Source organism: Stenella coeruleoalba (assembly GCF_951394435.1).
Source record: "Stenella coeruleoalba genome assembly, chromosome: 8".
Lineage (NCBI taxonomy): Eukaryota > Metazoa > Chordata > Mammalia > Artiodactyla > Delphinidae > Stenella > Stenella coeruleoalba.
In genome coordinates, this window is record NC_137154.1 from 109,286,258 (window position 1) to 109,300,676 (window position 14,419).

Sequence of the window (14,419 nt, forward strand, 5' to 3'; positions counted from 1 at the left end):
TTGCTGAGTGATATTGCTTTGTAAGTAAATACCACAACTTCTTTATCCATTTTTCACTTTCTGCGATGTTGAACTTGTACTGTAAACGAGGTTCTTGTAAACAGAGCCGTTCCAAACTTTGGGGTGGCTGTGTCTTTTTGATTTTAATTTCCCTAAGCTATAGGACCATAAGTGGAAGTGCCCTAGGTTCTGTTGCTTTGTTTTTTAGATGTTTCAGGAAACACCATACACTTCTCCCGAGTGGTTGTTGGCAATTTACATCCCGCCCATCAGCATTACAAGGCTCCCAGTTCTCCATGGCCTGTCCTGCCTTTCTGGATTTTACACTTTTTTCAGATGGCCCTTTTGACCGTGGGGAAGTGAGACTTCATTGCAGTGCAGATTTCCTTTGCAAGCTTGCTTGGTTGGCCAAAAAGGGCGTATGCGTTTTTTCCTGAATATATTCAGGAAAAAACGCATACGCCCTTTTTGGCCAAGTGCATCATTGTGGACGTTCTGCCTCTTTTCCTATGCTTTCAATGCAATTCCAGTCTACATCCTGAAATCGGTTTCCTGCAATTCTGCCCCGCTTTCAAGTCCTCTTGGCAGCCTTACTTCCGTCTATTTTCGGACGATAGCTGTCATTTATAACTCTGCAGGTTTGTGAATTTCAGTGTCCCTGAGCTCCTTTCTTCAACTCGCTTTCTTTTGAGCTGGCCGCAACACCGCAGGATGGCTTCAGGCCCTAATCTGGTTCTGGTACGGCACGCTGAGCCTTTGGTTAATTCCTCTTCCTGGTGGGAAATGAGAGTTAAATTAGCCCGTCCAGACACCTCCAGCTAGTCTCTCATTGGTTCTCGCTATTCCTGTTCATCTTCCACAGAAATTGCAAACTGGGCCAAACAGGAGGTTAAAGGGACTGACTCTCCAAGTGGCGAGAGTGTTAGTAAAGCGTCTGGAATGTTGCACCCGAGTACCAGGGGAGGAAAACTGAGACATATTTGAACACGTCTCCCGATCACATGGTTGATCATACTCTAGGTTCCACATGCATGTTTTAGCTGAAGGAAGAATACGTTAAACCTGGGTAGTTGAAACCCATGGAATGGGTACCATGCAATATGACTTCAAAGGGTCTTCATTTGCTCACCGAACCTCTCCAATCCTATCACTGCTGCGTTTATGCCCCTGTACACATGCTTGATTCTCTTTTGGAGACATAGCAATCCATAGGTTTTAAGATACTTACTAGTCAGGTACATTCTTAGGCGTTTAATATGCGGTGTTGAGTCCATTTCGTTGAGCAAGGAGTAGCTCTTGTCTATTCCATATTTGGCTTAAGGAACTTTATCTGTGCTCATTTCAATCTCTGGTTTTATGCAGCACCCCAACTCACCTTTACCCTTAAGCAAGAATAAGTTGGTTTTCTAAATTTGAGACACTGTTCTGTTCTGTAATTCAGTTCCTGTGTAGCCAAGTTTACATTCCGTGTATTACTGATATCTTATGATGTTTCTTTTTCTGTGTGACTTATTTCAGTTAGAATCATCATACCTGAATCCACTCATTGTGCTGCTAAGGGCCTGATGACACAGATTTCATTGCTGAGTGATATTGCTTTGTAAGTAAATACCACAACTTCTTTATCCATTTTTCACTTTCTGTGATGTTGAACTTGTACTGTAAACGAGGTTCTTGTAAACAGAGCCGTTCCAAACTTTGGGGTGGCTGTGTCTTTTTGATTTTAATTTCCCTAAGCTATAGGACCATAAGTGGAAGTGCCCTAGGTTCTGTTGCTTTGTTTTTTAGATGTTTCAGGAAACACCATACACTTCTCCCAAGTGTCTGTTGGCAATTTACATCCCGCCCATCAGCATAACAAGGCTCCCAGTTCTCCATGGCCTGTCCTGCCTTTCTGGATTTTACACTTTTTTCAGATGGCCCTTTTGACTGGGGGGAAGTGAGACTTCATTGTAGTGCAGATTTCCTTTGCAAGCTTGCTTGGTTGGCCAAAAAGGGCGTATGCGTTTTATCCTGAATATATTCAGGAAAAAACGCATACGCCCTTTTTGGCCAAGTGCATCATTGTGGACGTTCTGCCTCTTTTCCTATGCTTTCAATGCAATTCCAGTCTACCTCCTGCAATCGGTTTCCTGCAATTCTGCCCCGCTTTCAAGTCCTCTTGGCAGCCTTACTTCAGTCTATTTTTGGACGATAGCTGTCATTTATAACTCTGCAGGTTTGTGAATTACAGTGCCCCTGAGCTCCTTTCTTCAACTTGCTTTCTTGTGACCTGGCCGCAACACCGCAGGATGGCTTCAGGCCCTAATCTGGTTCCGGCCCGGCATGCTGAGCCTTTGGTTATTTCCTCTTCCTGGTGGGAAATGAGAGTTAAATTTGCCCGTCCAGACACCTCCAGCTAGCCTCTCATTGGTTCTCGCTATTCCTGTTCATCTTCCGCAGAAATTGCAAACTGGGCCAAACAGGAGGTTAAAGGCGCTGACTCTCCAAGTGGGGAGAGTGTTAGTAAAGCGTCTGGAATGTTGCACCCGAGTACCAGGGGAGGAAAACTGAGACATATTTGAACACGTCTCCCGTTCACATGGTTGATCATACTTGGGTTCCACATGCATGTTTTAGCTGAAGGAAGAATACCTAAAACCTGGGTAGTTGAAACCCGTGGAATGGGTACCATGCAATATGACTTCAAAGGGTCTTCATTTGCTCACCGAACCTCTCCAATCCTATCACTGCTGCGTTTATGCCCCTGTACACATGCTTGATTCTCTTTCGGAGACATAGCAATCCATAGGTTTTAAGATACTTACTAGTCAGGTACATTCTTAGGCGTTTAATATGCGGTGTTGAGTCCATTTCGTTGAGCAAGGAGTAGCTCTTGTCTATTCCATATTTGACTTAAGGAACTTTATCTGTGCTCATTTCAATCTCTGGTTTTATGCAGCAACCCAACTCACCATTCCCCTTAAGCAAGCATAAGTTGGTTTTCTAAATTTGAGACCCTGTTCTGTTTTGGAATGCAGTTCCTGTGTAGCCAAGTTTACATTCCGTGTATTACTGATATCTTATGATGTTTCTTTTTCTGTGTGACTTATTTCAGTTAGAATCATCGTACCTGAATCTACTCATTATGCTGCTGCGGGCCTGATGACATAGATTTCATTGCTGCGTGATACTGCATTGTACGTAAGTATCTCAAGTTCTTTATCCATTTTTCACTTTCTGCGATGTTGAACTTGTACTGTAAACGAGGTTCTTGTAAACAGAGCCGTTCCAAACTTTGGTGTGGCTGTGTCTTTTTGATTTTAATTTCCCTAAGCTATAGGACCATAAGTGGAAGTGCCCTAGGTTCTGTTGCTTTGTTTTTTAGATGTTTCAGGAAACACCATACACTTCTCCCGAGTGGTTGTTGGCAATTTACATCCCGCCCATCAGCATAACAAGGCTCCCAGTTCTCCATGGCCTGTCCTGCCTTTCTGGATTTTACACTTTTTTCAGATGGCCCTTTTGACCGGGGGGAAGTGAGACTTCATTGCAGTGCAGATTTCCTTTGCAAGCTTGCTTGGTTGGCCAAAAAGGGCGTATGCGTTTTTTCCTGAATATATTCAGGAAAAAACGCATACGCCCTTTTTGGCCAAGTGCATCATTGTGGACGTTCTGCCTCTTTTCCTATGCTTTCAATGCAATTCCAGTCTACATCCTAAAATCGGTTTCCTGCAATTCTGCCCCGCTTTCAAGTCCTCTTGGCAGCCTTACTTCCGTCTATTTTCGGACGATAGCTGTCATTTATAACTCTGCAGGTTTGTGAATTTCAGTGTCCCTGAGCTCCTTTCTTCAACTCGCTTTCTTTTGAGCTGGCCGCAACACCGCAGGATGGCTTCAGGCCCTAATCTGGTTCTGGTACGGCACGCTGAGCCTTTGGTTAATTCCTCTTCCTGGTGGGAAATGAGAGTTAAATTAGCCCGTCCAGACACCTCCAGCTAGTCTCTCATTGGTTCTCGCTATTCCTGTTCATCTTCCACAGAAATTGCAAACTGGGCCAAACAGGAGGTTAAAGGGACTGACTCTCCAAGTGGCGAGAGTGTTAGTAAAGCGTCTGGAATGTTGCACCCGAGTACCAGGGGAGGAAAACTGAGACATATTTGAACACGTCTCCCGATCACATGGTTGATCATACTCTAGGTTCCACATGCATGTTTTAGCTGAAGGAAGAATACGTTAAACCTGGGTAGTTGAAACCCATGGAATGGGTACCATGCAATATGACTTCAAAGGGTCTTCATTTGCTCACCGAACCTCTCCAATCCTATCACTGCTGCGTTTATGCCCCTGTACACATGCTTGATTCTCTTTCGGAGACATAGCAATCTATAGTTTTTAAGATACTTACTAGTCGGGTACATACTTAGGCGTTTAATATGCGGTGTTGAGTCCATTTCGTTGAGCAAGGAGTAGCTCTTGTCTATTCCATATTTGGCATAAGGAATTTTATCTGTGCTCATTTCAATCTCTGGTTTTATGCAGCACCCCAACTCACCTTTCCCCTTAAGCAAGCATAAGTTGGTTTTCTAAATTTGAGACCCTGTTCTGTTCTGTAATTCAGTTCCTGTGTAGCCAAGTTTACATTCCGTGTATTACTGATATCTTATGATGTTTCTTTTTCTGTGTGACTTATTTCAGTTAGAATCATCATACCTGAATCCACTCATTGTGCTGCTAAGGGCCTGATGACACAGATTTCATTGCTGAGTGATATTGCTTTGTAAGTAAATACCACAACTTCTTTATCCATTTTTCACTTTCTGCGATGTTGAACTTGTACTGTAAACGAGGTTCTTGTAAACAGAGGCGTCCCAAACTTTGGGGTGACTGTGTCTTTCTGATTTTAATTTCCCTAAGCTATAGGGCCATAAGTGGCAGTGCCCTAGGCTCTGTTGCTTTGTTTTTTAGATGTTTCAGGAAACACCATACACTTCTCCCGAGTGTCTGTTGGCAATTTACATCCCGCCCATCAGCATAACAAGGCTCCCAGTTCTCCATGGCCTGTCCTGCCTTTCTGGATTTTACACTTTTTTCAGATGGCCCTTTTGACCAGGGGGAAGTGAGACTTCATTGTAGTGCAGATTTCCTTTGCAAGCTTGCTTGGTTGGCCAAAAAGGGCATATGCGTTTTTTCCTGAATATATTCAGGAAAAAACGCATACGCCCTTTTTGGCCAAGTGCATCATTGTGGACGTTCTGCCTCTTTTCCTATGCTTTCAATGCAATTTCAGTCTACCTCCTGAAATCGGTTTCCTGCAATTCTGCCCCGCTTTCAAGTCCTCTTGGCAGCCTTACTTCAGTCTATTTTTGGATGATAGCTGTCATTTATAACTCTGCAGGTTTGTGAATTCCAGTGCCCCTGAGCTCCTTTCTTCAACTCGCTTTCTTGTGACCTGGCCGCAACACCGCAGGATGGCTTCAGGCCCTAATCTGGTTCTGGCACGGCACGCTGAGCCTTTGGTTATTTCCTCCTCCTGGTGGGAAATCAGAGTTAAATTAGCCCGTCCAGACACCTCCAGCTAGCCTCTCATTGGTTCTCGCTATTCCTGTTCATCTTCCGCAGAAATTGTAAACTGGGCGAAACAGGAGGTTAAAGGCGCTGACTCTCCATGTGGGGAGAGTGTTAGTAAAGCGTCTGGAATGTTGCACCCGAGTACCAGGGGAGGAAAACTGAGACATATTTGAACACGTCTCCCGATCACATGGTTGATCATACTCTGGGTTCCACATGCATGTTTTAGCTGAAGGAAGAATACCTAAAACCTGGGTAGTTGAAACCCGTGGAATGGGTACCATGCAATATGACTTCAAAGGGTCTTCATTTGCTCACCGAACCTCTCCAATCCTATCACTGCTGCGTTTATGCCCCTGTACACATGTTCGATTCTCTTTCGGAGACATAGCAATCCATAGGTTTTAAGATACTTACTAGTCAGGTACATTCTTAGGCGTTTAATATGCGGTGTTGAGTCCATTTCGTTGAGCAAGGAGTAGCTCTTGTCTATTCCATATTTGACTTAAGGAACTTTATCTGTGCTCATTTCAATCTCTGGTTTTATGCAGCAACCCAACTCACCATTCCCCTTAAGCAAGCATAAGTTGGTTTTCTAAATTTGAGACCCTGTTCTGTTTTGGAATGCAGTTCCTGTGTAGCCAAGTTTACATTCCGTGTATTACTGATATCTTATGATGTTTCTTTTTCTGTGTGACTTATTTCAGTTAGAATCATCGTACCTGAATCTACTCATTATGCTGCTGCGGGCCTGATGACATAGATTTCATTGCTGCGTGATACTGCATTGTACGTAAGTATCTCAAGTTCTTTATCCATTTTTCACTTTCTGCGATGTTGAACTTGTACTGTAAACGAGGTTCTTGTAAACAGAGCCGTTCCAAACTTTGGGGTGGCTGTGTCTTTTTGATTTTAATTTCCCTAAGCTATAGGACCATAAGTGGAAGTGCCCTAGGTTCTGTTGCTTTGTTTTTTAGATGTTTCAGGAAACACCATACACTTCTCCCGAGTGGTTGTTGGCAATTTACATCCCGCCCATCAGCATAACAAGGCTCCCAGTTCTCCATGGCCTGTCCTGCCTTTCTGGATTTTACACTTTTTTCAGATGGCCCTTTTGACCGGGGGGAAGTGAGACTTCATTGCAGTGCAGATTTCCTTTGCAAGCTTGCTTGGTTGGCCAAAAAGGGCGTATGCGTTTTTTCCTGAATATATTCAGGAAAAAACGCATACGCCCTTTTTGGCCAAGTGCATCATTGTGGACGTTCTGCCTCTTTTCCTATGCTTTCAATGCAATTCCAGTCTACATCCTGAAATCGGTTTCCTGCAATTCTGCCCCGCTTTCAAGTCCTCTTGGCAGCCTTACTTCCGTCTATTTTCGGACGATAGCTGTCATTTATAACTCTGCAGGTTTGTGAATTTCAGTGTCCCTGAGCTCCTTTCTTCAACTCGCTTTCTGTTGAGCTGGCCGCAACACCGCAGGATGGCTTCAGGCCCTAATCTGGTTCTGGTACGGCACGCTGAGCCTTTGGTTATTTCCTCTTCCTGGTGGGAAATGAGAGTTAAATTTGCCCGTCCACACACCTCCAGCTAGTCTCTCATTGGTTCTCGCTATTCCTGTTCATCTTCCGCAGAAATTGCAAACTGGGCCAAACAGGAGGTTAAAGGCGCTGACTCTCCAAGTGGGGAGAGTGTTAGTAAAGCGTCTGGAATGTTGCACCCGAGTACCAGGGGAGGAAAACTGAGACATATTTGAACACGTCTCCCGTTCACATGGTTGATCATACTTGGGTTCCACATGCATGTTTTAGCTGAAGGAAGAATACCTTAAACCTGGAGAGTTCAGACCCGTGTAATGGGTACCATGCAATATGACTTCAAAGGGTCTTCATTTGCTCACCGAACCTCTCCAATCCTATCACTGCTGCGTTTATGCCCCTGTACACATGCTTGATTCTCTTTCGGAGACATAGCAATCCATAGGTTTTAAGATACTTACTAGTCAGGTACATTCTTAGGCGTTTAATATGCGGTGTTGAGTCCATTTCGTTGAGCAAGGAGTAGCTCTTGTCTATTCCATATTTGAATTAAGGAACTTTATCTGTGCTCATTTCAATCTCTGGTTTTATGCAGCAACCCAACTCACCATTCCCCTTAAGCAAGCATAAGTTGGTTTTCTAAATTTGAGACCCTGTTCTGTTTTGGAATGCAGTTCCTGTGTAGCCAAGTTTACATTCCGTGTATTACTGATATCTTATGATGTTTCTTTTTCTGTGTGACTTATTTCAGTTAGAATCATCATACCTGAATCCACTCATTGTGATGCTAAGGGCCTGATGACATAGATTTCATTGCTGAGTGATATTGCTTTGTAAGTAAATACCACAACTTCTTTATCCATTTTTCACTTTCTGCGATGTTGAACTTGTACTGTAAACGAGGTTCTTGTAAACAGAGGCGTCCCAAACTTTGGGGTGGCTGTGTCTTTCTGATTTTAATTTCCCTAAGCTATAGGGCCATAAGTGGCAGTGCCTTAGGCTCTGTTGCTTTGTTTTTTAGATGTTTCAGGAAACACCATACACTTCTCCAGAGTGTCTGTTGGCAATTTACATCCCGCCCATCAGCATAACAAGGCTCCCAGTTCTCCATGGCCTGTCCTGCCTTTCTGGATTTTACACTTTTTTCAGATGGCCCTTTTGACCGGGGGGAAGTGAGACTTCATTGTAGTGCAGATTTCCTTTGCAAGCTTGCTTGGTTGGCCAAAAAGGGCGTATGCGTTTTTTCCTGAATATATTCAGGAAAAAACGCATACGCCCTTTTTGGCCAAGTGCATCATTGTGGACGTTCTGCCTCTTTTCCTATGCTTTCAATGCAATTTCAGTCTACCTCCTGAAATCGGTTTCCTGCAATTCTGCCCCGCTTTCAAGTCCTCTTGGCAGCCTTACTTCAGTCTATTTTTGGACGATAGCTGTCATTTATAACTCTGCAGGTTTGTGAATTACAGTGCCCCTGAGCTCCTTTCTTCAACTTGCTTTCTTGTGACCTGGCCGCAACACCGCAGGATGGCTTCAGGCCCTAATCTGGTTCTGGCACGGCACGCTGAGCCTTTGGTTATTTCCTCCTCCTGCTGGGAAATGAGAGTTAAATTAGCCCGTCCAGACACCTCCAGCTAGCCTCTCATTGGTTCTCGCTATTCCTGTTCATATTCCGCAGAAATTGCAAACTGTGCCAAACAGGAGGTTAAAGGCGTTGACTCTCCATGTGGGGAGAGTGTTAGTAAAGCGTCTGGAATGTTGCACCCGAGTACCAGGGGAGGAAAACTGAGACATATTTGAACACGTCTCCCGATCACATGGTTGAGCATACTCTGGGTTCCACATGCATGTTTTAGCTGAAGGAAGAATACCTAAAACCTGGGTAGTTGAAACCCGTGGAATGGGTACCATGCAATATGACTTCAAAGGGTCTTCATTTGCTCACCGAACCTCTCCAATCCTATCACTGCTGCGTTTATGCCCCTGTACACATGCTTGATTCTCTTTCGGAGACATAGCAATCCATAGGTTTTAAGATACTTACTAGTCAGGTACATTCTTAGGCGTTTAATATGGGGTGTTGAGTCCATTTCGTTGAGCAAGGAGTAGCTCTTGTCTATTCCATATTTGACTTAAGGAACTTTATCTGTGCTCATTTCAATCTCTGGTTTTATGCAGCACCCCAACTCACCTTTACCCTTAAGCAAGCATAAGTTGGTTTTCTAAATTTGAGACCCTGTTCTGTTCTGTAATTCAGTTCCTGTGTAGCCAAGTTTACATTCCGTGTATTACTGATATCTTATGATGTTTCTTTTTCTGTGTGACTTACTTCAGTTAGAATCATCATACCTGAATCCACTCATTGTGCTGCTAAGGGCCTGATGACACAGATTTCATTGCTGAGTGATATTGCTTTGTAAGTAAATACCACAACTTCTTTATCCATTTTTCACTTTCTGCGATGTTGAACTTGTACTGTAAACGAGGTTCTTGTAAACAGAGCCGTTCCAAACTTTGGGGTGGCTGTGTCTTTTTGATTTTAATTTCCCTAAGCTATAGGACCATAAGTGGAAGTGCCCTAGGTTCTGTTGCTTTGTTTTTTAGATGTTTCAGGAAACACCATACACTTCTCCCGAGTGGTTGTTGGCAATTTACATCCCGCCCATCAGCATAACAAGGCTCCCAGTTCTCCATGGCCTGTCCTGCCTTTCTGGATTTTACACTTTTTTCAGATGGCCCTTTTGACCGGGGGGAAGTGAGACTTCATTGTAGTGCAGATTTCCTTTGCAAGCTTGCTTGGTTGGCCAAAAAGGGCGTATGCGTTTTTTCCTGAATATATTCAGGAAAAAACGCATACGCCCTTTTTGGCCAAGTGCATCATTGTGGACGTTCTGCCTCTTTTCCTATGCTTTCAATGCAATTCCAGTCTACCTCCTGAAATCGGTTTCCTGCAATTCTGCCCCGCTTTCAAGTCCTCTTGGCAGCCTTACTTCAGTCGATTTTTGGACGATAGCTGTCATTTATAACTCTGCAGGTTTGTGAATTACAGTGCCCCTGAGCTCCTTTCTTCAACTCGCTTTCTTGTGACCTGGCCGCAACACCACAGGATGGCTTCAGGCCCTAATCTTGTTCCGGCCCGGCATGCTGAGCCTTTGGTTATTTCCTTTTCCTGGTGGGAAATGAGAGTTAAATTTGCCCGTCCAGACACCTCCAGCTAGTCTCTCATTGGTTCTCGCTATTCCTGTTCATCTTTCGCAGAAATTGCAAACTGGGCCAAACAGGAGGTTAAACGCGCTGACTCTCCAAGTGGGGAGAGTGTTAGTAAAGCGTCTGGAATGTTGTACCCGAGTACCAGGGGAGGAAAACTGAGACATATTTGAACACATCTCCCGTTCACATGGTTGATCATACTTGGGTTCCACATGCATGTTTTAGCTGAAGGAAGAATACCTTAAACCTGGAGAGTTCAGACCCGTGTAATGGGTACCATGCAATATGACTTCAAAGGGTCTTCATTTGCTCACCGAACCTCTCCAATCCTATCACTGCTGCGTTTATGCCCCTGTACACATGCTTGATTCTCTTTCGGAGACATAGCAATCCATAGGTTTTAAGATACTTACTAGTCAGGTACATTCTTAGGCGTTTAATATGCGGTGTTGAGTCCATTTCGTTGAGCAAGGAGTAGCTCTTGTCTATTCCATATTTGGCTTAAGGAACTTTATCTGTGCTCATTTCAATCTCTGGTTTTATGCAGCAACCCAACTCACCTTTCCCCTTAAGCAAGCATAAGTTGGTTTTCTAAATTTGAGACCCTGTTCTGTTTTGGAATGCAGTTCCTGTGTAGCCAAGTTTACATTCCGTGTATTACTGATATCTTATGATGTTTCTTTTACTGTGTGACTTATTTCAGTTAGAATCATCGTACCTGAATCCACTCATTATGCTGCTACGGGCCTGATGACATAGATTTCATTGCTGAGTGATACTGCATTGTACGTAAGTACCACAAGTTCTTTATCCATTTTTCACTTTCTGTGATATTGAACTTGTACTGTAAACGAGGTTCTTGTAAACGGAGGCGTCCCAAACTTTGGGGTGGCTGTGTCTTTTTGATTTTAATTTCCCTAAGCTATAGGACCATAAGTGGAAGTGCCCTAGGCTCTGTTGCTTTGTTTTTTAGATGTTTCAGGAAACACCATACACTTCTCCCGAGTGTCTGTTGGCAATTTACATCCCGCCCATCAGCATAACAAGGCTCCCAGTTCTCCATGGCCTGTCCTGCCTTTCTGGATTTTACACTTTTTTCAGATGGCCCTTTTGACCGGGGGGGGGGGGGAAGTGAGACTTCATTGTAGTGCAGATTTCCTTTGCAAGCTTGCTTGGTTGGCCAAAAAGGGCGTATGCGTTTTTTCCTGAATATATTCAGGAAAAAACGCATACGCCCTTTTTGGCCAAGTGCATCATTGTGGACGTTCTGCCTCTTTTCCTATGCTTTCAATGCAATTCCAGTCTACCTCCTGAAATCGGTTTCCTGCAATTCTGCCCCGCTTTCAAGTCCTCTTGGCAGCCTTACTTCAGTCTATTTTTGGACGATAGCTGTCATTTATAACTCTGCAGGTTTGTGAATTACAGTGCCCCTGAGCTCCTTTCTTCAACTCACTTTCTTATGACCTGGCCGCAACACCGCAGGATGTTTTCAGGCCCTAATCTGGTTCTGGCACGGCACGCTGAGCCTTTGGTTGATTCCTCTTCCTGGTGGGAAATGAGAGTTAAATTTGCCCATCCAGACACCTCCAGCTAGTCTCTCATTGGTCTCGCTATTCCTGTTCATCTTCCACAGAAATTGCAAACTGGGCCAAAGAGGAGGTTAAAGGGACTGACTCTCCAAGTGCGGAGAGTGTTAGTAAAGCGTCTGGAATGTTGCACCCGAGTACCAGGGTACGAAAACTGAGACATATTTGAACACGTCTCCCGATCACATGGTTGATCATACTCTGGGTTCCACATGCATGTTTTAGCTGAAGGAAGAATACCTAAAACCTGGGTAGTTGAAACCCGTGGAATGGGTACCATGCAATATGATTTCAAAGGGTCTTCATTTGCTCACCGAACCTCTCCAATCCTATCACTGCTGCGTTTATGCCCCTGTACACATGCTTGATTCTCTTTCGGAGACATAGCAATCTATAGTTTTTAAGATACTTACTAGTCGGGTACATACTTAGGCGTTTAATATGCGGTGTTGAGTCCATTTCGTTGAGCAAGGAGTAGCTCTTGTCTATTCCATATTTGGCATACGGAATTTTATCTGTGCTCATTTCAATCTCTGGTTTTATGCAGCACCCCAACTCACCTTTCCCCTTAAGCAAGCATAAGTTGGTTTTCTAAATTTGAGACCCTGTTCTGTTCTGTAATTCAGTTCCTGTGTAGCCAAGTTTACATTCCGTGTATTACTGATATCTTATGATGTTTCTTTTTCTGTGTGACTTATTTCAGTTAGAATCATCATACCTGAATCCACTCATTGTGCTGCTAAGGGCCTGATGACACAGATTTCATTGCTGAGTGATATTGCTTTGTAAGTAAATACCACAACTTCTTTATCCATTTTTCACTTTCTGCGATGTTGAACTTGTACTGTAAACGAGGTTCTTGTAAACAGAGGCGTCCCAAACTTTGGGGTGACTGTGTCTTTCTGATTTTAATTTCCCTAAGCTATAGGGCCATAAGTGGCAGTGCCCTAGGCTCTGTTGCTTTGTTTTTTAGATGTTTCAGGAAACACCATACACTTCTCCCGAGTGTCTGTTGGCAATTTACATCCCGCCCATCAGCATAACAAGGCTCCCAGTTCTCCATGGCCTGTCCTGCCTTTCTGGATTTTACACTTTTTTCAGATGGCCCTTTTGACCAGGGGGAAGTGAGACTTCATTGTAGTGCAGATTTCCTTTGCAAGCTTGCTTGGTTGGCCAAAAAGGGCGTATGCGTTTTTTCCTGAATATATTCAGGAAAAAACGCATACGCCCTTTTTGGCCAAGTGCATCATTGTGGACGTTCTGCCTCTTTTCCTATGCTTTCAATGCAATTTCAGTCTACCTCCTGAAATCGGTTTCCTGCAATTCTGCCCCGCTTTCAAGTCCTCTTGGCAGCCTTACTTCAGTCTATTTTTGGATGATAGCTGTCATTTATAACTCTGCAGGTTTGTGAATTACAGTGCCCCTGAGCTCCTTTCTTCAACTCGCTTTCTTGTGACCTGGCCGCAACACCGCAGGATGGCTTCAGGCCCTAATCTGGTTCTGGCACGGCACGCTGAGCCTTTGGTTATTTCCTCCTCCTGGTGGGAAATGGGAGTTAAATTAGCCCGTCCAGACACCTCCAGCTAGCCTCTCATTGGTTCTCGCTATTCCTGTTCATCTTCCGCAGAAATTGTAAACTGGGCGAAACAGGAGGTTAAAGGCGCTGACTCTCCATGTGGGGAGAGTGTTAGTAAAGCGTCTGGAATGTTGCACCCGAGTACCAGGGGAGGAAAACTGAGACATATTTGAACACGTCTCCCGATCACATGGTTGATCATACTCTGGGTTCCACATGCATGTTTTAGCTGAAGGAAGAATACCTAAAACCTGGGTAGTTGAAACCCGTGGAATGGGTACCATGCAATATGACTTCAAAGGGTCTTCATTTGCTCACCGAACCTCTCCAATCCTATCACTGCTGCGTTTATGCCCCTGTACACATGTTCGATTCTCTTTCGGAGACATAGCAATCCATAGGTTTTAAGATACTTACTAGTCAGGTACATTCTTAGGCGTTTAATATGCGGTGTTGAGTCCATTTCGTTGAGCAAGGAGTAGCTCTTGTCTATTCCATATTTGACTTAAGGAACTTTATCTGTGCTCATTTCAATCTCTGGTTTTATGCAGCAACCCAACTCACCATTCCCCTTAAGCAAGCATAAGTTGGTTTTCTAAATTTGAGACCCTGTTCTGTTTTGGAATGCAGTTCCTGTGTAGCCAAGTTTACATTCCGTGTATTACTGATATCTTATGATGTTTCTTTTTCTGTGTGACTTATTTCAGTTAGAATCATCGTACCTGAATCTACTCATTATGCTGCTGCGGGCCTGATGACATAGATTTCATTGCTGCGTGATACTGCATTGTACGTAAGTATCTCAAGTTCTTTATCCATTTTTCACTTTCTGCGATGTTGAACTTGTACTGTAAACGAGGTTCTTGTAAACAGAGCCGTTCCAAACTTTGGGGTGGCTGTGTCTTTTTGATTTTAATTTCCCTAAGCTATAGGACCATAAGTGGAAGTGCCCTAGGTTCTGTTGC

General features: G+C 43.9%; 1 long non-coding RNA gene across 32 annotated transcripts in view; it reads left to right on the forward strand.

The window, feature by feature from the left end:
• The window catches only part of LOC307190093, a 1,314,632-nt gene that overhangs the window by 420,729 nt on the left and 879,484 nt on the right, over window positions 1-14,419 (forward strand). The window lies entirely within an intron of this gene.